Source organism: Alligator sinensis, unplaced genomic scaffold, assembly GCF_000455745.1.
Source record: "Alligator sinensis unplaced genomic scaffold, ASM45574v1 scaffold1204_1, whole genome shotgun sequence".
Lineage (NCBI taxonomy): Eukaryota > Metazoa > Chordata > Crocodylia > Alligatoridae > Alligator > Alligator sinensis.
In genome coordinates this window covers 160247-186417 of record NW_005842412.1, presented here as the reverse complement: position 1 = coordinate 186417, position 26171 = coordinate 160247, and the positions used below count along the sequence as shown (strand labels likewise).

The following is a 26171-nucleotide window of genomic DNA, read 5'->3' as shown; positions in this document are numbered from 1 at the left end:
CAATATAGTATAAATAACATCATTGTACTTCCCCCCCACCCTAATCTGACCTATCCTAATGCTCTAAAACAGTGCATCCATTTAAGATTCATCCTCCACTGCACCAATGATCTTTGGCAATCCCCTGCAGTTGAGAATGATTCTCTTCCAAAAAAATACTTCCAGACCTCACAGTCCTACGCCTGTCACCATTAGCTGGTCACCAAAGGGTTTGAGGAATGTGCTGGCATGGAAGATGCCTGTGCGTGACTTCTTTTACAGTGGTGACCTGTACTCACCATGTCACAGGATCATCAAAGGATACATGTGGGTCTACCACACAGACAGCTCTGCCACATATTGCACTAGGGTGGCCATCATAGAGGACAGTCTGGTTGTCCTCTATTGATACAAAACCCGATACCTTTATGTCCTCCATTTTTCTCTTGGAAAAATAAAGGCATCGAGTTTCGTATCAATAGAGGACAGAGTAGCAGAAAACCAGAGTGTCTTCTATGATGGCCACCCTATACTGCACCAGTGACAATCTATGGTTGACCAACTGCTGTGGTAAGCTATCTGGGAAAGGAGCACCTGAACAAAAAGAGAGATTTTTGTTGTAAGTGGGTAGACAGACAGGCAGTGTGACCCAGGCAACCCATACTAAATTCCCACTCCTCTCAGGGCCTCGGCTATAATGCTTCCACATTTCACCTAAGTACACACAACCCTTACCGTACCATCCACAATGAGATTCCAGAGAAGGAAGCAAGGGTTTGAACAAGTTTGAGAAACTTAAGAGGTAAGAGATGGGTTTAATTAGTGGTGTTTATTAATGCTTAGTTAGCTTTAAACCTTTCCTTCTCCTCCTCTTCATTTTCCTCTTTTCAGTAAAGCTTTCCCTCTGTGTCTTGCCTTTAATAGGGATTTGTATGGTGTTGTGTCCTTTACTTTATTGTTTCCTGGTTTCTGGGTACTCCTCTCCTTGCCAGATGTAGTCCTAATGCTGATTTCTCAAGGGAGAGGATCCTTGTGTAGCAGGCACAGTGGAGAGTAGCTTTCAGTGAAGGCATGAGTTCCCTGGGACCTGACCCACAAAGGAGAGGGGAGAATCTGCTTCTAATACTTGACAATACTATGTTTCTCTGGACAGCAGGGGGAGAGGTGATTAAAGCCACACCTTGGGAGAGAAGCTACACAGGACTACTGGAATAGACATGGCGCCAAGAGCATGCAGGTTTATAAAAAGCTAATGAGGATTAAATGTGAGAGTGAGGGGAAAGAGGGAGTAAATAAAAAACAGGGGAAAACCAATCAAGTTCAAACTACTTGAAACTTTCCAATGTACAAGCCATAAAGCTCCGCTGCATGAAGCCTGCATACCCTCTGGATAGTTTGTAATGTTGACTAATAGTTATGTTGATCCCATCAATCATTTGGCTGCATTTGCTTTGGCTGGGACCAGACCTGGAGCATACTACATATATTGTGCAAATCTCAAGAAAGATAACACTTACAGTGCCTACCACCCAACCACAGGGTCCTTTCCAAATGATAAGCTTCAGTTTCCTTCGGAGGAAATGAGAATGGGATGTGTATCGAGCTTGTAATCGATGTATTCTTGTGACTGGAAAGAAAAGAAAAACTCAGGAACTTCATTTCTGTAGGTCTGGCCTATTCCTGGCTGCTGTTTTCTATTCCAACTTGTTCCCAGGGTTAAGAAATGGGATTTATACAGTGTATCTGCTTCCCACACAGAAACAGTAATTAATGTATTATGCAAAAAAGTTTATACCTGTACAGGAGACTCGGTAGAAGTCAAGACAAGAATTAGTAGTGATGTAAATAAACCAAGTATTTCTACAGAAGAGTGCAAAAAACAATTGACAATGCCCAACTTGACAAGTAGAAGAAACCAATGTAATTCATGTGCATGTAATTGTACTTGATGTGTGCTGTCTTGTAAAATTATAGGTAACTAGAACACATCCATTTAGAGCTGAGACATATCATGTGCCTGCATGGATGATTTTTGCTTGTGGGATAATGCTATAAAAACATCAGCTACTTTTGAGATGGGGCCAGATAGAAGCAGAGGCAGAGCTAACAGATAAACAGTACTAACATGTATATTTTTTGACCCTGTTCCTCAAGGCCATTCTGGCTTCTTTCAAAAGACCCCAGTGTTGTGTGCTGATACCACTTTTACAGTACTTAACTTGTAAAAGTTATCAAGGGTGATGAACACTGTAACAACAGTCCAACCATCTTAAAAGTCAGCAACCTTCACTACAGCTTTCCAACTGCTCTTCTATACAACTGTTATCTCCAGATTTGCAAATATGGCACAGCTGCAAGCTAGAACATTTAAATTGTTAATAGCTAATAGGAAAAGAGGAACTCAAATGCAATCCAGTTTAGGATGCATGCACGCATGGTAAAATAATTAACAACGGAGAAACACCACAGTTCCCTTACAGAATGTGGAAGGCAATCTAGCTACGGATGATACAGAGAAGGCTGAAGAATTTCATGCCTTTTTTACTTCACTCTTCACAAACAGATGTAGCCACCAGATGACAAGTGCAGTTGGCAGCAAAGACAGGGAAGGAGACAAACAGCCTAGTGTTGTAGATCCAGTTAGGGATTACAGAGAAGCTAGATACTTTCAAGTCAGCAGGGCAGGGTGAGATGTACCCTAGGGCTGCATCCAGATATGCATGGACATTTGGCTCCCCAGGGACAACTAGCAGTGGCGCACCTTGTGCTGCTACTAGTTGTCCCCGAGGAATGCTTGTGCCATGCACGCTCTGGCGCACGGCAAGTTACCCTAGGTGGGGTAGGAGAGGCTAGGGTCAGCCCTGAGTTGGCCCCAGCAGCTTTACCGGGGGGCCTCCTGGGGTTGCAGCAGTGGCGATCCTGCTGCATGAAGCCTGGCCAGCAGCAGAGCGTGGCTTCAGCCAGCCAGGCTCCAGCCAGCCAGGCTCCAGCTTTGGATGGCGCATGCTGCTGCCACATGTGCCACTCCACTTTTTTTTTTCCATGGTTTTTTTTTTTGATCCCTGGATATGGGGTCAAAAAACCCTCCGCACTGCTCCCCTGGAGCATGGAGAACAATGTAATGGGCGGTATGTGGTGCCATATACAACACATCTGTGCTTGTCTGGATGCGGGCTGGGGTACTGAAGGAATTGGCTGCAGTAATTTCAGAACCACTAGCTATCCTCTCTGAGAACTCATGGAGGTCAGGAGAGGTCCCAGATGACTAGAAAAGGGCAACTTGCTACCCACCTTTAAGAAAGGGAAGGAGGAGGATCCAGGGAATTATGAATCAGTCAGCCTGACCGCTATACCTGGAAAGATCATACAGCAGGTCCTCCAGGAATCCACTGTTAAGCTCCTAGAGGAGAACAAGATGAAAGGAACAGTCAGCGTGGATTAAGCAAGTGCAAGTCATGCCAGATTAACCTGATTTCCTTCTATGATGAGTTGGCACTGGATGTGATATACCTTGACTTTAGCAAGACTTATAAAACTGTCTCCCATGACATTCTCATTAACAATTGTTCTCATTAATAAGCTAAGGAAATACCAGACAAAAGTACAGTAAGGTGGATACATAACTGGTTGGATTATTGTACTCAACGAGCAGTTATCAATGGCTCAATGGTTAGTTGGGAGGAGGTATCAAGTGGGATTCCCCAGGGGTCTTTTCTAGGTCCAGTATTGTATAATATTTTCATTACTGATTTGGAAGATGGGATCGACTTAGTAAATGGGACTTAGTAAATCTGCAGATGACACTAAGTTGGGAAGAGTTGCAGATGCTCCAAAAAGTAGGGCTAGGATCCAGAATGACCTGAATGGACTGGAGAAATGGTCTACAATCAACCAAATTCTTTGTCCTTGTGAAATTCACCAAAGACAAGTACAAAGTCCTGCACTTGCAATGAAATAATTGCATGCACAAATACAGGCTGGGGACTAACTAGCTAGGCTGCAGTACTGCAGAGTAAGACCTGGGGGGTTATGGTGGATCATAAACTGAATATGAACCCACAGTGTGTTCTTGTGCAAAAAAGCCAACAGCAGCCCAGGTTGCATTAACAGGATTGTCACTCGTAAATCAAGTGTTTCTTCTGCTCTTTGGCACTGGTGAGGCCTCACCTGGAGTAGTGCATCCAGTTCTCAGCCCCACACTTAAAGATGGATGTGGGCAGTTTGGAAAAAAGTTTAGCACAGAGCAACAAAAATTATTAGGGGCCTCAGATACACGACTTGTGAGGAAAGGCTGAAAGACATTGGGTTATTCAGTCCGGAGAAGAGAAGACTGAGAAGGAATTTGATAACAGTCTTCAAACACCTGAAGGGCAATTACAGAGGATGGGCTTTTCTCTGTGTCTGTAGGGGACAGGACTAGGAGCAAAGATCTCAAACTTTAGCTGGAGAAATTTAGATTGGAATTAGGAGGAATTGTGTGCCCATGAGGATGGTCAAACACTGGACCAGGCTAGCTAGAGAAGTTGTGGAATCTGTCTGTGGAGGTTTTCGGGAGCACGTTAGACAGATACCTGGTGGAGATGATTTAGTCAGGGATGATCCTGCCTTGATCCAGGGGCTGGACTAGATGTTCCTGTCTGGTCCTTTCCAGCCTTACTTTCCTATATTCTATTTAGATACAGAAAACATGCAAAAGTATGCCCCATGCATCTTCCAGCTTGAGCTCCATTACCCCCCTCATGTTAAATTATTTTGTTTATTATTGTTTGCTCTAAAACAAATATAAAGTAAACATTCGCATTTTCTTCCTCCATCTCTGAGGCTAAAGATAATCCACGGTTACACACAAATCAGTGTTTAGCCTTTTTGTAATCAAGAATGAGAGTTATTGCAATTATGCTGGAGGCCAGAAAGGATCATTAAATCATATCATCTGATCTCTTGCACATTGCAGGTTGTAGTATATCACCAATAATACCTCTGGGTTGAGACTAATAACTTGGTGAATACATACCTACCAAATGGGCACACAGTTTTGATCTAACACCATCAACTGGTAGAGAATCTATCATGTCCCTTGGCAGTTTGTTCTTCTTTGGTTTACTTCACCGTTAAAAGGTTTGTGCCTTATTTCCAGTCTGAATTTGTATGGCTCCAGCTTCCATTGGTTCTTCTTTTGCCTTTCTTTGCTAGTTTAAGGAGCCCTGTACTACATGGTACTTTCTTCTTGTGGTATTTACTTGTACATTGTAACCATGTCACCCTAGATATCCTTCAGCTAGACTAAACAAATTAAACTCTTAACATTGGCAATCATTCTCACCCTCTCTGGACCACTACTTACGTAAATATTTTATATAAAGGCTGCAAGCGGGAAAGGATCAGGGGAAAAACCTTATAAGGCTGCAAGCGGGAAAGGATCAGGGGAAAAGCATTATTCATCCCCTGTTCACTCTCCCTTTCAGCATCCACTCTCTGCCACTGTGCAACAAAAGAAACTGGGCAAGATGGCTCAGTAAATGGCAATTCTTATGTTCTAAATTGCCATGCAATTATTAATTGATGCCATGAAGGCTAGCAGTCTGCTGGCAAAGTTGTCAAAACATGAACAAAAAGGATAGGGACATCATGAGAAAATACCAAAGGGTCCTCCAGATGCAAGTGTGTAACTTGTGAGAGATGAACAGAAGGAAGCTGCAGGCAAATGATCTGTGGGACAAACTGTCTATGATTTTAGCAGGAGGACAAGTCTCTCCTTGCAGTACAGACGCTGCTGCTTATCAGCCGAAACTCACAGATAAGGAGTATTCATCTGTTCTTTGCATTTGTAATGTTAATCAGAATAAAAATAAATGACAGCTGGCATGTCTGTCTCCAGAGTCCAGTTTCCCTTCACAACCAATTACCCTCTTACAAGCTCCACAGGTGTCTTCATCTAGGTTCAATTCACGGTGAGGTGTTTACAAGTGGGGCGGATGCATTTGAAAATACTTCTATCAAATCCCACCTGGCAAGCTGTACATTTTCCAGCCATTGGCTACATTTCTGTATCATGCCAGGCATCATGCCACAAAGCACTGGGCTGTAGTATGGAATTTAGCATTTGATGTTGCATCATTAACATACTGTAACAAACCACATCTGAAGCAGGCTGACAATTGCTGGGTTGCATTCTTTACTTTTAAACATTGTGTAATTTTTCGGGCAGGACATGCCAGCTGGATCTCTGCCTTTGTGAAGTGTGGCTATCTGGTAGGAAAACTGGACTTGGGACAAATGTTTTCAGCAGAATTTAAGCCTGGTGACAGACCTCCTAGCACCTCTGAATGGCCAAGTCCTGTACACACACAGCTCCAAGTATACAACATCCTGAAGCCCTTATTCTGTGTTAGTCTGTACACAATGGGAACATTGACTCAGTAGACATCTCCCTGCATAAAAATTAAGGAAAAATTTCTGGATTTATCCAGTTTGGTCATCAAGATCTGCAGGTTCCAAACCACTACACCTATTTTTAGTATTAGCTCTTAACTCAGGGGCAGGCAATTATTTCGGGTGGAGGGCCGCTTACTGAGTTTTGGCAAGCCATCAAGGGCTGTATGACAGGCAGCCAGGGGCAGATAAATATTCATTTTCTAAATTTTTTAGGAGCCTCATGGGCCGGATAGAATAGCCTGGCGGGCTGCATCCGTCCCACGGGCCGCATTTTGCTCACCCCTGTCTTAACTAAAATGAGTTTTCAAAAACCAAGGTGAAGAAAACATGTCTTGAACATTAACATTGCTGCTTCATACAAAAAGAGAGGAAGACATGGACACTATCTCTTTAAGCTAAGACATCTTCACTCTGTAAATTAATACAAGGTGCTCACCAGCCTGGTATCTAATGCTGAACTATGCTAGTTACATTGGATAGACTTGTTTTGGTGTTTCTTTGGGGACTTTTGTAATAAGACCAAAACAGGAATTCCAAAGCAACTGTAAGCCCAGCTCCATCTAGTCCGGGGGTGGGCAAAATATGGTCTGCGGGCTGCATTCAGCTCGCCAAGGGATTTTGTCCAACCTGCAGTAAGTCCCTCAGCTCCACCTGGCCCAGGTATGGGGGGCAGGCCAGGCTATGATGCATGTGGCTGGTCCTGCTGCCCCCGGGTATGCAGTGGGGCTGGAGCAGTGCAACAGCTGAATTCACTTCCTGGCAGCCCTGGCTGCCAGACATGGGCTCCAGCTGCCACTGCCAGACATGGGCACCCCAGCCCGTCCCCCCTACAGCCACCATTAGGGGTGGGACCCATGTGGACAGTGTGCGCAGATAGTGCTAACAGCGTGCCATAGACAGGCAGGGAGCGCTTTCGGTAGCAGGACGGACAGGAGAGGCCGGGATCACAAGGCAGTTACAGCGCAGGGCTGGGGCCCACAGCGGAGCCACGATCTACTGCCCTCACAGCTCTGCCCTGGGCCCCAGTTCTGCGCTGTTACTGCCCCAAGATTTTGGCCCTGGCTTTGGATGCCGTTCCCCACCCTCCTGCCCACGGCACTATCCTGTCCATCTGGCCACGTTCCCTGCCCACGAGGCTCCCAGCCAGTCTCCATGGAGAGCTTGGGATCGCTGGACAGAGAATGCACAGGGCCGGTGCCTGGGGCAGAGCTGTGATCTGCTCCCCGAATGCCCCTGCTCATGCAACCTGCATCTGTCACCAGGGGCGCGTGGGCAGCAAATCACGGCTCTGCCCTGGGCGCCTGATCTAGTCACTGTCCTCTGCTCAGGCCCGATCCACGCTACCTGCTGCAAAGGAAGCAGCGGGAAAGCCTCAAGTGGGGAAATTAGTAATCTGTCCATGGTAAAAGCTTTTTCCTAACCATATTGCTTAGAGGTTTGCTTATGTCCTGAAGAATGAGGGTGCATGTCCTGTCTTAACTTTTGGTCTTTAAAAAAATCCTTATATATTTAATTCTGCATAATCTCATTATCCAAATGAGTATTAACTCCATTTTTTAAATTCTTCTAAGCATCCTCAGCATTGGTCCCTTAGGCCTCAAGCTGTTTAGTTATGTTGTCATGAACCCCACCGTGGGCCGGGGTGTTTGTGGAGTGTCATTTAGATTTTCTGGTGTTCACTGATATGGTATGTGTGATCTCTTTGGAAAGTCAGTGTTATGCTGTATGCATTTATGTTGCTTTTATTACTGTTTGGATTATGTTATGCTGTATGTATATAGCTTTATGATTAGGGACCTACCTAAGTTGCGGCGAGACAAAGGGTTTTTTACGGCCTGCTCACAGCACGCAGAGCCAGTTTCGCAGGTGTTTCACAGTGGCCCCACCCCTCACCGCTGATTGGCGGAGGGCACCTTCACTCAGTTTGCATCACTACCACTTTTTTGGTTTTTGGTTGATTTGTGGAGAAATTACAGGCAATATTGGATTTCCTGGCAATTGTGGACAATGCTGCTTTTTGTGGTTTCCAAAAAGTCTGTGAAACTGTGATTTAGATAGGTCCCTGTGTATGATTTTCGATATGGTTTAGTCAAGGAAAGGGAATGGGTGGAACTATTAAATCTCTCTTGCTTTTGGGATACTAGGGCAAGGACAATTGCCACTCCCAATGGCAGACAGAAGGGGCCACTAGTGGAATGGCCACTCAAGTTACTGTCTGCTTGTAATGGGAAAAACAACTGCACAAGAGTGAAGGCATCCGAGAGAAATGACCCATCAGCCAGGGGAATTCAGGTATCCCAAGGAGAGAAATTTCTGGAGGATTCTGGTGCTACAGGAGCAATTAAAATAATGCTAAGTGGGGGGGACCTATCTTGGAGGTATTTTAGGGTCAATCTATGATACAATCAGCATCCTTTGGATCCTAGGTTTTGGAGGCTCAAAGTTCTCAGTAACCAGGGCTGGCAGAAACAGCAGTCAGGCTGATTTCTGGTGATACTGGCAGGTTTTTAAGTAGGTATAGCCAGGTGAGAGAGCAAAAAACTTTACTTTTTTTTTATTCAGTCTCCAAAACTATGGTCAGTTTTGCTTGTTTAATTTTTTTCTCCCACATAATACATCTTTTTTTGTTGTTTTGTCTTCTTACCGATTGCCTTTAGAAAATGTGATCTCTATATATGCAATATTCCAGGCGAGCCTATACTATGGAAAAGGGGACACAACCCCGGTGAATCCACCGAGAACTGGTAGAGGTTCCCCTCCTGCAGCAGGGGGGTCTGGTACAAGGGCAGCAGAGCTGAGGCTTGCAGGGATAAGGAGTTACTGTTCTTTGGGACAAGCAGTGGGACAGCAGGGAGAAACTCAGGGCTCTGGGGGCACCCCACGGATGGGTTTGTGACTCTTCTTTTGGTTCAGTGCAGGGCAGAGCAATGACCACTTTCACCTGGGCTGCTGCTTGGCCCTGAACCCCCGTAGCCTGGAGTCTGCTGTCTGTAGTGGCTGCAAATACCCTCACCTACAGCCCATGCTGTACCTTCTTCTCAAATGGCCGCACCTTTCTCAAGTCAGAGAAGAAAGGCAGGAAGAGATTCTTCTTTCTGGCAGCAGAAAGAAGAGGTGGGATTTCTGGCCAGCTCCCTACCCAGTGTGGCTCTATGGACAAAGGGCTGGCCCTTTCCCTCCTGGCAATTGCAGCAGAGGCTCCATGATGGCATTTCAAAATGAGGTTACTTCAGCTTGGCAGTAACACTCACCTGGCTATCGCCCTGATTGCCTGGCTGGAACCAAGTCAGGGACTTGTTCAAGAGGCAGTTTCTCTAGAGTTCACATCTGTTTTACCCTGCAAGGAACTGTGACAAGGAAAGGACCTCAGGAGGTCATCTAGTCCAGCCCTTGGCTTAAAGCAGGACCATCCCCAACTATCTCATCCCAGCCAAAGTTTTGTCTACCCGGGTCTTTAAAACCTCTAAGGATGGAGAATCTACAACCTCTCTGGGTAACCTGCTCCAGTGCTTTGCTACCTTCCTAGTGAGAAAGTTTTTCCTAATTTCTAACCTAAACTTCCCTTGCTGCAACTTGAGACTGTTGATCCTTGTTCTGTCATCTGCCACCACTGAGAACAGCCCAGCTCCATCCTCTTTGGAAACACTCAGGTACTTGAAGGTTGTTAGTAAATCCCCCCTCAGTCTTCTCTTCTCCAGACTAGATAAGCCCAGTTCCTCAGCCTCTCCTCAGCAGCCATGTTCCCCGACCCTCTATCCAGTCTTGTTGCCTCTGCTGGACTCTCTCCAATTTGTCCACATCTTTTCTGTAGTGGGGGGCCCACAACTGGCCACAGTACTTCAGATGGGGCCTCACCAGTGCTGTATAGAGGACAAGGTATCCAGGTTGTATATAGAGGACAATAATCACTTCAATCTATCGGCTGGCAATAGTCCTACTAATGCAGCCCAGTATGGTGTTAGCCTTCTTGGCAACAAGGGCACAGGGCTGGCTCATATTCAGTGTATTGTCCACTGTAACCCCCAAGTCCTTTTCTGCAGAGCTGCTGCCCAGCCAGTCAGCCCCCAGCCTGTACCGGTGCATGGGGTTGTTCCATCCTAAGTGCAGGACTTTGCACTTGTCTTTGTTGAACCTCATGAGATTCCTTTTGACCCAATCCTCCAATTTGTTGAGGTCTCTCCAAATCCTAGCCCTACCCTCCAGCATATCTACTACTCCCCCCAGCTTGGTGTCATCCACAACCTTGCTGACGGTGCACATAAAATGACACAGTATGTATAATAGCAATATGATGGGCTAAATGTTGCTTACAACTTCAGTTGATGGGACGTGGTTCTACTGAGTAGAATTTGTCCTATAGGGTCAACGCATTATTTGTACTATAGCAGCCTTAAACAGCCGCACTGGAGATCGAGGTCTAATTCTGCTACATGCTGTATATACACATAGTAAGAGACAGTCTGGAGAAATCAGACAATAGGTGAGAAGAGAAACTGAGGCACCCAGAAACTTGTGGCTTACCTCAAGACACAAAGTACATCAGTAGCAGTAACAGGAACAGATTCTAGACATTATGGCTCCCACTTACCTACTGAACAATGCTGCTTCTCTAGCAATAGCTCCACATTGGATAGATATTGAAAATACCCCAAGATTGAATAGGTATGACTGAAAGCAGAATTCGGATGAACAGACATTGCCACTAAAATGCAACCATCACTACTGTGAAAATGCCTTCCTATCCCAGTTGCACTGCACCAAATTTGAGGTCTGATGACATTTAGCACTTCTGGACAGAGAGAATCTCTTGCTATTATCATAACACTGCACGTTTTAATGACATTGAATAGCACAACTAAATCCTTTACAAATATTAAAAAATATTTAAAAATATTTAAATAAAATATTTTTATAAAACCTTGTTCATGTTTTAAACATAAGCCTTCAGAAAGCTTAGAGGTCTAACTTCATACAGTTTTTACTACTCAGTAGCACTAGCAGAACTCCAGGGACAAGTGCTAAGCATAAACTGTTGGTCCAATTGTGCTATTGATGATGATAAAATTTCTGTTTATTCAAGTGATTTGAAACCATTGTATGACGTCCTACCTAAGTTTGCATGTCAGATATTTGGCATTAAGTGAAAAGTGTCATTTTCTTTCATCTTTCATACCATTATTTGGTTGCATGAATAATGACTTCAACAATCTGCCCTTAGATACCAGAAGGTATTAACTTTCTAGGTTTCTCCATTTTGAACAAAATAATAGAATATGCTGGTATTCCCAGGGGTTTAGGTTGTAGCTGTATTGGTCTAAGGACATAGGCAGACAAGGTTCCTTGGGTGAATTTGATATCTTTTATTAGACCAACCCAAATAGTTGGAGAATAGTTATTAAGCAAGCTTTTGGGTTCAAAAACCCTTCGTCAGGCTAAGGAAGAGCACACACCAACTGCTGAAACTTCCTTAGCCTGACGAAGGGTTTTTGAACCCGAAAGCTTGCTTAATAACTATTCTCCAACTATTTGGGTTGGTCTAATAAAAGATATCAAATTCACCCAAGGAACCTTGTCTGGTATTCCCAGGCATTCCTAAACATGTTCCTGCTCTAAAAAATTGTGACACTCAGCTAATCCAACTGCTTTCCCAGCCCAAATTAATCAATGAACTTACCTCTTTTGTTAAATGTCAACTGTGGGGGTTGTTCAAGCAGCAAATGCCTTTTTCTCATGACTAGTATTGTGCTGGGAGCAGAAAACTGGAATGAGATAAATCCATACTCATGACATACCATGGGCTATGGTACAAACTTACTCCATTCTCATTATAGCCTTAACAATGTAATCCTGTGGTCCTCTTTGGCTCCTTCCAGTCCAACAGCAAGCAAGACAGATGATGCAGAGGAGCAATTCTGTTTGAAAGGCTTAGCCGACAAGCTGTCAGGTGGAACTCAGCCAAAAGGCAGCAGACTGTGACAGACTGACCTATAGCATTTAGACAGCAGCAGCTACTCAAGGGAAGTATCTGGCCAAGGAGGGGAAAACGCACACACACAAGCCGACTGAATTCTGCATAAGGTCAAAGTCCAATTAGGTACTTTATTACTCATTTAAATCTTGTCTGGCTTTCAAGGATATAACAATGGTGATGTGTGCACAGAATCATTTGCCTTTACTAGAGATAGAGAACGATTTGCATTCGGAGCAATTGTCTGCTTCCATTCCCAGGAGTTTTGCTTGATGCATAGCTTAGTAGGATGTGAGATTAGTTTCTCTACCACTGAATTTGGCAAATGCTGATGGCTCCATATTCACATATGGGTCCAGGCACATCAGGACCACAGAAGCTTTAATTTCAGAAGCCACATGCAAAGATTATGGACTGGATTTTTCCTGTGGACCTCAATCCCTTAGGCACAGAAACCTATAGGATAAGGGCCCAGATAGTCTGGCATTTGGAAATTTGAAAGATCTTCTGAGCAATCCTTTCACACCTATGCAGGGGATGATGCTTGTTTATTTACAACAGAGTATTCCTTCAAAACTAAATTTAGTATTTTTCCAGTAATCTTTCTCATTGTAAAAGTCAGTGAATTCCTGCTGAGTTGTCTGATTAGGAGTAGAAGGCTATGCTGTGTGCCATTGTAAGGTTAGGGTTTTTTTTTAATATTGCAGTAAAGTCTCTAGTTTGATTTATGACCTTTCTGATCTAATGTAGGAGCTTGTGTCCAAAATCTTTTCACCTTTTTCAGAGGAAGTCTATGCTAAGGGTAAGTGTTTAGTTCTGGGCCCCCCACTAAGAAAGGATGTGGGCAAATTGGAGAGAGTCTAGTGGAGGGCAAGAAAAATGGTTTAGGAGCTGGGGTACATGACTTCTGAGGAGAGGCTGGGGGAAATGGGCTTATTTAGTCTAGAGAAGAGGAGACTGAGAGGGGATTTCATAGCAACCTTCAACTACCTGAAGGGAGGATCAAAAGAGGATGGAGCTGGGCTGTTCTCAGTGGGAGCAGACGACAGAACAAGGAGCAACGGGCTCAAGTTGCAGCAAGGGAAGTTTAGGTTAGATCATAAAAATTATTTTCTCACAAGGAGGGCAGTAAAACGCTGAAACAAGTCACCCAGAGAGGTGGTGAAAGCTCCATCCTTGGAGGTTTTCAAACCCCAGCTAGACAAACCTTTGGCTGGGATGATCTAGTTGGAGATGGTCCTGCTTTGAGCAGGAGGCTGGACTAGATGACCTCCTGAGGTCCCTTCCAATCCTAGCTTTCTATGAGTCTATGATTATATAATCTTACTCGCATACAATAATGCCCACTGTGTATAATGTGCTTATGAAACATCTGAGGAGGATGGTTGCTGCTTTACAGGGTACTCAGTCTCCTTGGGTGGAAAGCCCTACTAACACTAGCCAGCACCAACGGGCAGAGTTGAGAAGGCAGTTCTTAGTTTCCAATCTTGGATTTAGTCTGCAATTTTCATGACATAGATGTCGTGCCAATATTCCTGTCCCTTTAAGTGGGCACCTGTGCTAGTACATACACAGGTAAAACATGTTGTATATTTTGAATGCCCTCAATAGCGCATACTTCTTACGAGCTTGATCTGCCACCTCTGAGCTCTGCACCCTGAGGATGAGGCTCTGCACTGTGTAATTAAAAACACCAACAGGAAGGAAATGGTGGGACTAACAACCACTCAGAATCTCGCAGCAGATGATCAACAGCTTATGGAGGTAAAATCCTGGTTTCCGCAGGAAAACCAGGGTAAAAGAACAAACGCTGTTTGCCAGAAGAGGTTTGGGAGCTACAGAATCAATGGAACGAGAGCGTATCGTTCTGTTCCCAGGTAAAACAAACTGGTAGCTGTTATGAATGGTTTATATTATTAAAAACAGTGATTGTAGCTGTTAAAACTGACTACATCCTTCCTACATCATTTTTTGAATAAGCAGAAAAGGATTTGCTTTTTAGAGAAATGAGGAATCACGTCTTCCCTTCAAGGTTCACAAGGACTGTATGATGCAGCTTATTTTATCAGGAGGAAAGAAGGAAATCTGAGAAAAGAAATAAGGAGAAGCAATCGTTTTCTTTTGTTCAGTGACACAGCAACACAAAGAAGAACCATGAGCAGCTCCATTTCAGCCTCTGTTATTCTACCGAAAAAGCAATCGAAAGCAGTTGTGCTGACAGTTTTGGCTTCTATATTTCTTCAGAACTGGAAGAGAAAACAGTGAAGGCTGGAAAACAATGGAAAAGGGTGGAACTTCCTTGAATCACTTGATTCCCCGGTCACAAAAAAAATGGTTAGTGAAAAATCAAGATTGAAGTGGGCTGGGCTCTGGCCTTTACAAAACAAACCTTGAGTCCACGATGGCTGCATCTCTGCATCACTGGTCTGGAGATTTAGCATGCTGTCTAATAAAAGGCACTACATGAAGAATGGTGTCATCTTCACAGCAGGCTGCCTGAAGGAAGGCCTCATTTTGAAATACATCATTCAGGGATCTCAGCTTTTCTCCTTCCTTTTCCTGCCGCTTTCACTCCTTCAGCATTTGTATGTGTCCCATGTGCATAAGCAGACATCTCTCAGTAACCTTTGTGAATGACTAGTCACTGAAATACAAGTTTGTCTCTCTTTCATTGCTGTTATTGCCAGAGATGCTCACACAACTATATACCTATGTTGGGCTCCGTCCATTTCAAAGGCAATCAAAAGATCTACATCAAAACTCTGGGAAAGTCTGGATCTGGATCAGATCCCCATGGGTGGCTCTTGCTTCTAAAATGGATCAAATCCAAACACGAGACTGAGCTACAGACAGTTTGGGAGAGACTCTGGAAGGTTTCATCCAGTTACTTCTGTACAGAGTCCAATAATTTGTTTGACTAAGGCATAATTTCCAGGCAGACATCCATCCCTGATAAGAGATCAAGGAGAATCCACTGCTTCCTGTTCGTTCCACAGTTAATTCCCCTCCCTATTAATGCTTATTGCTAATTTCCTAAATATGACGTATCAATGCTGTGCATCCAAAAAGATACAGTATTTCAATTGCTTCCAGCTCTAATTTACTGACAAAAATCGCTAGATACTTGCAGAGGCTCCACACTACTACCAGTACGTATGTGCAAAGAACTGTGGCTGAGCTCCAACAGCCACCAGCAGCTCTCAGTGGGGACTGGACCTAAAAAACCCCAAGAACTAAGCAAGCTCTTGATCAATAGGTCCAATGAAGGAGAAAATGGTCACAGACACTAAAGTAAATAACACTTGTATCACAGAAGCTAATAATAGGGCCGAATTCACTCCAGACATAAGACCACTGACGTCAGTTGAGTTACAGCAAGGACACACTTGTCTAACTTACAGTAAAATAGTACTTTCCCATGGTATAATCATGTATTTTAGTGACATCCAGCGTACTATATATACACCAATATATATTTCTTAACCTGAAAGGTCCTCAGGAGGCAGGGCCTGTGGCTTCCTGTGTATTATACTAGGTTTTTTACAAGTAAATCTCTGGTTCTGACTGAAAACTCTGGGCAATACTTAATGCCAGTAATACATTAATTAATACTATTAAACATGTAACAGGTTTCCTTAGTTGATACAAGTGGAGTGAAGAACCCGGGAACATTTTTTGAAGAATGAAATTAGAACACAGAGACGGGGGGAAAGCTAGACAGACAGACCATATACTTTTTTTTCACCCTCAGAAATTACTCTTCAAATTGACTTCCAATTTTCCTAGAAAAAAAAGCCTCTTTGGGGATGAGAACAAGACATTTTTCAGCTGACAAGGAAGTGCTATGACATAATTGTCCAAAGGCTAGAGAACAGCCTGCTCAAAACAGCTCAAAGGAGTTAAAATCGTCCTCGTTCCATGAAAACCTCAGAAGAAGGCTCAGCCACACGGTCCTGTTCCCAGCCCCAATGACATAATTCTGGCTCATCCCCACACAGCCACTTGTGGCCTGACTCTGATTCTCCTGTATAAGCTCTCTCATGACATTTGGTGTTTCTGGGATAGTAGAGGAGCAAATAATTTCTGTATGCTAGGGAATTATTTCTTGGCTCCTCCTGAGGAGGGGGTCAGGTACTGGCCATTGTCTCAGACAGGATGAAGGCTTAGATAAACCACTGCTCTAAGCCAGTATGGCAGTTTCTATGAATCATGGAGGCTCTTGGCCTAATGCAGCTCCTCTAAAGCATTGCCTCCAAGTAGAATAAAGAATGAGCCCTATTCTTCTGTTGCAGACAGAAGCCAAACAGGAGGTACCTGAATCCTGCAACAGGAGAATCAACTCAGGTATACAAATGTAGAAAAAGGAGAAAGGTTCTTCTTTTGTTTTGATCATCCGATAGTCGCAAAGGTACAAGAAAGAAGGGGTAAAGATTTTAACTTTCTCCTAACTTCCCCTGGTTTTTGACCTCACAGAACAAGCCACTTGAAGGGTCTTGTGTCTGCCAACTTGAACCAAACACCAGAAGGGACATAGCTAATTAGCAGTCATCGTTGTCCACCCCCAACCTTGTCAGGAGGTAGGACATTCTGTTGGCAAGCCCTGCACATTGTCACAGCTGGTATACTAAGCCTGGACTCCTGCAACTTGCACACAGCAGCTCTGTCTGGCTTGCATCTCTGAGTTAGTTAGTCTATAAGGTGCAAATCTACCAAGCAGGAGAAGCCACTGGCTGGAAGCTGCTCTTCTATATCTTACAGAGACACTGAAGCTTAGAGTTATGTAATGCTCGAGTTAACAGCATGCAGATTTCCAGACCACATGCTCAGTCATTAAAAAGGGGATTACATGGAGTGATGATTAGAATGACTTCTGTCTTGGCAAAGAAGATACTGCCCGCTCAGTGCACAGCACCTACTTTAGATCAGCCTGGTGCCTGGAAAGCGCCACTCAACAGGTTTCCCTGCTTTGTGATGGTACAGAAGTTGTTTTGAAATGAGGCTTCTTAAAAAAAAACCTTAAATCATACATCAAGAAACACAAGACTAGAAAATATGATCTACTCTGTGGAGGGCTGTGCTGATAAACTGGCAAGAGCCCGAGGGTCATATTTCACCAGGACACAGGGTAGCAAATTGCGATCAACTTTACTTATGATATGGCAGTCTAGCTGTACGGGCAGCAGGTCCCAGTTGTTTGCAGGCTCTGTGCCAGTTGTCCTCAAAATTTTGGGGGTCATGTATTCCCATAAAGTGTGTCATGCTGCTGGGCACTCTAATTATGGCTGTAACATGTATAACAAAAAAAGATAACAATTTATGTCACTACAACCATGCTGCAGTCTCTCCCACAATCAAGAAGAATTGTTCTTTGATTTTGCCCTCTCATCCTTGTCTTTCATATATACATCCCCCTTTCCCTTCTGCTTCCCCATTAATTCCTCATACCTAACCTCTAAATGTTTCCTGCATGCCCTCTCCAACCCTCAGTTGGAGAAACACTGCTCGATACTGTCATAGCAGGAAGAGAGAGAATTCTTTGGTCAGCCTTGCAACACGGCACACACAATACACATTTGAAATGTAGTTTTGCTTTGATGTGCTCAGAAGTAGGGCACATGCAGTAAAACCCAAAGACTGAGCTTAGCTCACCCATTCTACAGCTGTAACACAGGGCACAAGCCCTGACCCTGCTTCTCCACTGTTAGTGTAGAGTTTATAAAACTGTAAGTAGAAGGGTTGAAGCTGCACTAAAGTGACCACTGCCTTGGCCATGGGAGGAGGGGGCAGCCCCACCTGAAATTTTAAATTCCCCCACATCTGGAACTCCTTCACATTTTATGATCCCACAAAATCCCACACAGAGAAACTCAGGGGTCTTACAAGGAAGCAGGCTCTTCTAATTATATGCAGGTCAGATTGGGCACAGCTATTGCTTTTGACAAGATCTTCTGCTGGATTGCATAACAACAGAAAACAAGGCGAAGACTGCAACATTTGCTGAGTGGTGTGATCCATCATGCGAGAGGATCTGCTGGTGGCCTTGAGCATTGGATGGTTGTTTTCCTGAGTAATGCTCTCTAGGAGCAGAGCTGCATGTGCTTTTGTCTAGGTTCAGCTGTTCCACTGAGACGCTGTGTTCCTCCTGAGAAAAAAAAAGCTGGGCCATCCAAAAACATGATGGTTGCATTTTTTCTGAGGTATTTTAGAGGTATTTTTTAAAACATTCACTAATACATTGGATTCCATAAATGTGGGCAGCCTACAGAAAAGAGTGGGACTGATTTAAAAGGACTGACATAGCCATAGCCTAAATTTTTTTCATGGCTGCCACCACTAATTTATTTCTACCAGGGGTAGCAACCATGAAAGCATTAAATGTAGATGAGATGCTACTGCCCATGGCATTTTTGGCATGATATTGCCCAGATCCGCTCTGACCGGGATTTGAAAACCTGGTGCTTTAAAATGCTAGCAGATAGTGGAAGCCCTGTCTTATGAGAGCTTCTGCAGGCAAGACAATTTATATGGGCACACAAAATATACAGTAGTATGTAGTCACCATTTCTACTTATTCACTGCACATATTTCACGTTTTCATAGTTTTCACAGTGTGTCTCGAGACAGGGGAGCAGGCAGCCCTTTGCTGGCTGCTCCCCTGTCTCCGTGTGCCTTAGGGCAGGGGAGGCCCCACACTGTGAAGCCCCCACGCTGGAGCATGTGGAGTACCCGTGCTGAGGCACTGCGCCCCAGCCAGCCGCGGAGCCTACACTGCTCAGATACAAATGGGGGAAATCAAATGCCTACATCAAATGCTCAGAGACAAACTAGGGAAAACTGACTCAGCTGGAGTACTGTAGAAAAGGGCTTAGGGATTATGGTGAATCACAAGCTAAGTAGGAGTCAACAGTATGCTATTTTTTGCAAAAAAGGCCAATAGCACACATGGTTATATTAAAAACAGTCAAAGAACTGCAAGTCAAAGGAAGTGATTCTTCTACGCTATTCAGCACTGGAGAGTCCTGACCTGGAGAGCTGTCTAGTGTTGGGTACCACACTTTAAGAAAGGCATAAGAAAGTTGGAAAGCGTCCAGCAGAGAGCAACAAAAATGCATAGAGGTCAGGAGACATGAAAGGGAAGGTTGGAAGAACTGGGATTATTTAGTTTGAAGAAGAGAAATGTCTGAGGAGGCACTTGTGATAATAGTCTTCAAATACCTGAAGGATGGTTATACAGAGGATGGGGACAGACTAGTCTCTGTGGAGGCAGCGGACAGGACAAGAAGTAAGGTTCTTAAACGGCAACATGAGACATTTAGGTTGGAGAACAGGAAGACCTTTTCCACCGGGCGGATGGTTGAGCACAGGAACCTCGCTAGATTCCCCAGAGGTTCCAGGATCTCCATCCTTGGAAGTTTCTTAGAGCAGATTAAATAGCATGATGGCAGGGTTTAGACAGAGACGATCTTGCCTTGAGCAGGGGCTCAACTAGGTGACCTCCCCAGGTCCCTTCCAGTCCTACTTTTCGATGACTCTATGAAGCACGTTCCTGTCCCGTTGAGAATGCAAATGGCCTAGGTCCATCAGAGGGATCACAGCTGTGAATTTCAAATGGGGAGAGATGTCCAGCTCCCTCTGAGGGGCAGGATTAAACTCCTCCTCTCTTCTTGGCCTTTCCCACTGGTTATCTTATTGCGCTCCCTGCTTGATTTGCTGCCTTCTGTGAATACCATTCTTGGGTGCTTAATTCTCCCCATGTTTTATGCAGAAAGCCTTCATGACCAATCAGGACTCTTTTTCTCCACGCTGGCAGGGCACATAAAAACATCCTGCTACCTAAGTCCCCTCATGACTTTTATCCCTTATTCACAATGGGCTCTTTGTATGGCTGGTGCAAAAAAACACTTAATCTTCCCGAGCGTCAGGCACCTGACCAAGGAGACAAATCTGCATGAGATGGCATTCATATTCTCTCTCCATAATGCTGAAGATATATTATTGACAGCATCGTTTACACTCTTGAAAGATCTTCAGAGGGGTTAAACCCTATTGCCTGAGCTATTTAAGACTAGGCTGGACAAAAGTGTGGAAAATACGGGGATACTGGCAAGCTTGTTTATTTATAAAACATGGCAACAATTTTGGATGTTTAAATGCAACTTTTTCTTCTTCAAGAGACCACATTACTTACATTTGAAAGTCTTGTCCCATGTGTGCAGTATCTCACTTGTATTTTTTTAATTCTCTTGAGAGCTATACATAATACAATATTATTTACAATAATTTGAATAACCTTCTAATTTCTGAATATTTAATCTATCCGTCTGAGATTCTTTAACCTGCCCTTTTTCCCCTCAAGTAAAAACAAAGACCAAAATAATTGAAAGAGAAGAGTTTCCAGTTTGTTTATTTTCAGCATTTGTCAGCATTTTGTGCAATCTAGCAATTCCCTTCTTTGTACGGATCTTGCAGAGAGATGCATTGGAAGATGCTGAAAAATGTGTTTTTGAACCCACAGTTGACAAGAACATTCAGAGGGAGGTGTAGGATCTAAAATAACCTCCAAATATATATATTTAAAACTGACCATACATCTGACCGAGTCCTTTTAAACTGTCCCATGTAACACAGTGACCAGTTTAAAAAGACCAAGGTATTTGTTATTTTATTGCATTATGGCAAGGTTTAGTAAGAATGTGGTTTAGAGCTGAATAATATTCACTCACTGCCATGCATTCCACTCTCATTGTGCAGTGATACAACACACTGTACTGGCTTCAAAGACTATGGTGGCTGTCCACATACTGCAAGATCCGAATTCCTTAATTGAGTCCTCCTTTTTTTAATCCCCTTGCCTGTTAAGGTCTTTTGTTCTGATAGCAGAAAGAATGCTCGTCTCAAGCAGCAGTTTGAACTGCAGCAATGCAGAGTTGAACCAGCGCTGAAAACTATTTGTTATTCTAGCCTTCTATTTTTTGTTATTACCCCCTCCCATTATGATATCATAATTTGAATTCCCTAACTTTAATTTTGCAATGTTGGGAACCCAAATGCAAGTTTGGAAAGGCTGCATTTCGCTGGTGAGGTTATGAATCAACTCCAAACTTTTTTTTCTTCATCTCCACCTGCAGGTACACAGTTAAGATCCCTGCTTGGACTTGAATAAGCAGAACTCATTTTTTCTTATTACCCAAGAAGCAGGGAGTGTTCTTGTGTCACTGAAGTGTTCCTAGGAGTGTACTGACCTATTTCATACATGGATGATGTACACTTTATTGCATGAGTCAGGATGGCTGTATGTCAGTTTGCATCAGTGCCAAAAGGTTCAAATGGTTTCTCTCTCTGTGATAAAGTGACAATTTTTATGTTTAAAAAAACACAAATAAAAAGCATGTATAAAGAACCACAATTATCTTACTATTATGTAGTGCTTCTCATCCCATGAGGATCAAAAGCAATTCTAAGCTGAAATACAATATTCATGCTAACCACAGGGTTCAGTTCACTCCCTCATTGACCTGCGGGTGAAATAAGGCAGCTGCTTAACTGTGTACAGCAAAACTAGGCAACAGTGTAGGACAGGAAAGCAGTGCATCCCCCCTGCAACTACAGAGGGAACTTTAGCAGACAGATATTTAATAATTCCACTTATTGCAGCCAAGAAACCAAGATTAACAACTATGCTTTGGTAACATATTTTAAGGATAGCAATGGCAAAGAAAAAGAAAGGATAGTCAAGTGCTTATGGCAAAGCCTTCAGCTTGGAGATCTTTGTTCAACTCCCTGTTGTACCACAGACTTACTGTGTATCCTTGGTCAAGTTTCTAGACCCCGGGGTGCTGCCAGATCCTTTGAAGGGTCCCTTGAGATGTGAGAAAATAAGCACGTAAGTGCAGGCTCAGGCTTATCCTTGTCTGGGAACTCCCCTACAACGAATGCCTGGCTCCTCTGCAAGGACGGAAGCACTGGAATATATAAATTAGTTTTTGAAATTGGGTGGCACTCAATTCACAAAAGTTATGGAGGGGTGCCTCAAGTTCAATGAGGGGTGCTTTGAGTCCATAAAGCTTGAGAGCCACTGCTCTAGCCTGAGATCCTTCTTGTGCCTTAGTTTCCCATCTAAAAAATGGAGTGTTGCACTTTCCCGTTTCAAAGAGGTGTTGTGAAGATAGGGATTGTGAAGTACCCAGATACTAAGATGACAGGGATCCTATAAATACCTAAGATAGATGGAGGTTGCTACATAGAATTGAACCACCTTTCCATTTTTGTCACTATTTCTTGTACTATTCTGGCTCCCTTTGCATCCACTAAATATGACTATTCAATATAGACTATTCCATGCAATATGGAAAGCTACAGGGCTGACTTCTAGGCGAAAGCTTCACCCACAGCCTATGTTTACATGATAAAGTTACCCTGCCTGGCAGTTGCTGTGCTGTGTTGCCTGCCTGGAGCAGCACAGCATACTGGACATCTAAGTTTGCCATGTAAACATGGCCAGAAACCATTGTATAGGTGAGTTCATGTCTATAAACTACCATAGATTCATAGATGTTAGGGTCGGAAGGGACCTCAATAGATCATCGAGTCCGACCCCCTGCATAGGCAGGGAAGAGTGCTGGGTCTAGATGACCCCAGCTAGATGCTTATCTAACCTCCTCTTGAAGACCCCCAGGGTAGGGGAGAGCACCACCTCCCTTGGGAGCCCGTTCCAGACCTTGGCCACTCGAACTGTGAAGAAGTTCTTCCTAATGTCTAGTTTAAATCTGCTCTCTGCTAGCTCGTGGCCATTATTTCTTGTAACCCCCGGGGGCGCCTTGGCGAATAAAACCTCACCAATTCCCTTCTGTGCCCCTGTGATGAACCATGTTTACTCAAATCCAAAAAAGGCCCTTGTCTTGAATATGAGTACAGGCAGGGGAGGGGGCAGGCATTGGCGATACATAGGGGGTACATGCGGGTGCAAGTGCACCCCCTGAGATTGGTGATGCACCCCCTGAGATTGGCTATCACCGACGCTGCCAGGGATGCCTGCAGGTGGTCACCGCTCACCACCCCCTTCCTCACGGCCAGCACCATGCCCACCTGGAGGAGCTCCCTGCTCGGTGCTGCCACACCCCCACTGCTGACACCGCTGCCGCCACCTGTGGGCAATCGCTGTGCCCCCCCAGCCTCAGGAGGCATGCAACGCTCATGGGGGGCAGGGACAATGGCTGCATCTGGGGCAGACCCAGACACAGGCATGGGCGAACTGTGTGGCCTCCTGGGACCCAGACAGAAAGAGGGCCTGAAAATGGTAATGTTTTTTTTCTGTTGTCCGATTATTATTATCATTATTTCTGGCGAAAGGGGGCCTGATACTAAAAGTTCACCCAGGGCTGCCAGGAGTCTAGGGATGGTACTGAGCTCTGACTGAGCTTGACTCCAGATGTTATCCCTCCCCTGGCCCCTGCTGCACACACTAGCTCCAGCTTCTGCCCCACCATGCAGCAGTGGTGGCAGCAGCTCCAGCCCTGGCTCTTGGGCCAGGTCTAGTTGCTGCAACCACTGTTTTGTAGCCAGAGCCAGTGTGTACTACTTGCCTAGGGCAAGAGCAGGGCTGGAGCTGCAACAGGAAGGTAAGTGGTGGTCAGGGAAAGGCAATAGGGGGAATTGAGCATGGGGAGAGGAGGCAGGTGGCATGTTGGGGCAGACAGGCATCAACAGAAAAAACTTGGAAATCAGCCACAGAATTGAACAAATAAGCTTCACATTTTTTCCTATGTGCTCAGAGTACCTAGGGGCTGGAAGTAAAACTCATTGTGATGCATGAAGTGATGAGGCTGAAAATACATGTATGATGACAACTTTTACATCAAAAGATCTTGAAAAGGATGTGGTTTGAATCCAGTTATCTGCGCCATTTAAGACTAGACTAGACAAATCACTGGAACAAATCCAGGGAACAGATTTGGCAAGTTGGGAAAGATGAACCATTGAGGAGCTGAGCTGACAGGTTTATCCACATCCTCCTCTTAAGAAACAATAGCTCATCCCTGTGACTGCCCACAGAACAATTCCAAAATAAACTGTACTCTCAGATGAGTCCTCCACCCCTCCCCGCAGCATGGGATATCTCATGGAGGAAACCCAATTATTGACCTACCATGACTACAGCTTACAGTATATCCAATGTCTCAGAGTATTTGGAGATCCTGCCACACCAATTTACTTTGCCCATATCCAGATGCTGCCAGGTGCTTAATGACATAAGTTAAAACAATCATGGAAATAGGCCCAAGAGTGCAGAGACAACCACTTCCTTTGCCAAACAAAAAATGGGGCTAAAAAAACAATTCCTTTAGGCAAGAGCAAGTGAAAAGAGGGTGGGGGAGTGGTGGGAAAGAGGAAGCTCAACATTAATTGATCCAGATAGCAAAGCTTAAAATCTGAGCCACGAAGAAATCCAGAGAGCAAGTCCAGCAAATATTCCCCAGGAAGAAGTTCTGGTAAGTAGGGTCCTTTAACGGGTAAGGCCCTAAAACCATCTAGAGTATTTGGGTGGAGCTAAGGGGGGAAAAGAGAGTGAGATATCACGGCTGACCTTAGCAGCTTTGGAGAGACATTGAGAAAGTGGAGCGACGGCACTTGAACCAAGGCAACCATCCTTCTGTGAAGGACAGAGCTTAAGAAATAGGGGGAAAAAAATAAGTCTAGGTTCTTGGTTAACATAATATTAATATTCAAAGTTAAATAAACCACAAAGAAACAAACTGCTAACAGATGGATGGGATAAGCAGCCCCAAGAGTCCAGAAGTCATGAGTCAGACCTCCAAAACTATCAGCACATTTTTTATAGTAATAAACATTGGATTGCTTATTTCCTCCCGTATAGAAATGCTTGTGGCATGATTGCTTTGCATTTTCAGTCTCATCGTTACAACCACAAGGGCCAGAAACTTACATTTAAATAAAAAATCTGACAGCTGAGAGTCTTCTGTAATCACTGGCCAGCAGCCGTTGGGACTTTAAGGAAAACACCAGATATTGCAAGCTTTTATGACTGAATAGTGAGAGTGGGTAACACGCAGGAGTTACGAGGTGGGATGTTCAGAGCTGCTAAGGGTGAGGAGCATGACGCACTAAGCACTGCGTCAGTCTTTCATGTAAATATTTAGGCGTTGGTTTATCCTCTTTCGGACACTAAAAGCACAAGGACTTGGAGCTCGTTAGGCTAGGTACCAACTCCACCGGTAGGAATAGATATACATGGGAAATGTAAGCATGCTTTCTGTTGCTGATAACACTTGCATCAATGTGTCACAACCCAAAGTTGTGATTTTTTGCAGCTTCTTTGCACGGTGGAGTTTTCTGCTGCAGAGGAGAACTCCGGTGCAACAGAGTATTCCCGCCAAATTTGTAGCTTTCTTTGCATGGTGCATTTCTTTTGCATCCAGGAAATGCACGGTGCAAAGGAGTTCCCGCCATTTGTATGAAGATTCGTGCCACATTATTAGCCGATTCTAATACATGCACACGTGGCGGTAGTGATTGGCTTGCTAGCTGTATAAAGAGCTTGGGTGGTTTCCGCCCAAGTTGGAGAGAGAGCAATTGGAGTTCGAGAGGGAGAGCGTGAAGATCTCTAAGCGCAGCGGATCCTTACGGACCCAACGCTTTTCTTAAAAGGCAATAGAGGCCTGATAACCGAACCCACGGAGCTTCAACAACTCCGGGGAAAAGAACGAACAGCCTCTAGCCTCTCCCCGTCGCCGATAAATTCCTAGACGTATCCCTTCCTGTACGAGAAACT

At 44.3% G+C, this 26171-nt stretch overlaps 1 long non-coding RNA gene across 1 annotated transcript in view; it reads right to left on the bottom strand.

Annotated features, from left to right (window-relative positions):
• Positions 1 to 807: 807 nt before the first annotated feature.
• The window catches only part of LOC112551304, a 44803-nt gene continuing 19439 nt past the window's right edge, over positions 808 to 26171 (bottom strand). The window contains exons 2-4 of the long non-coding RNA XR_003095591.1: positions 3271 to 3379; positions 1497 to 1606; positions 808 to 1066 (exon numbers count right to left, since the gene is read on the bottom strand). This is a non-coding gene — a long non-coding RNA (uncharacterized LOC112551304). The remainder of the gene's footprint in view (positions 1067 to 1496; positions 1607 to 3270; positions 3380 to 26171) is intronic.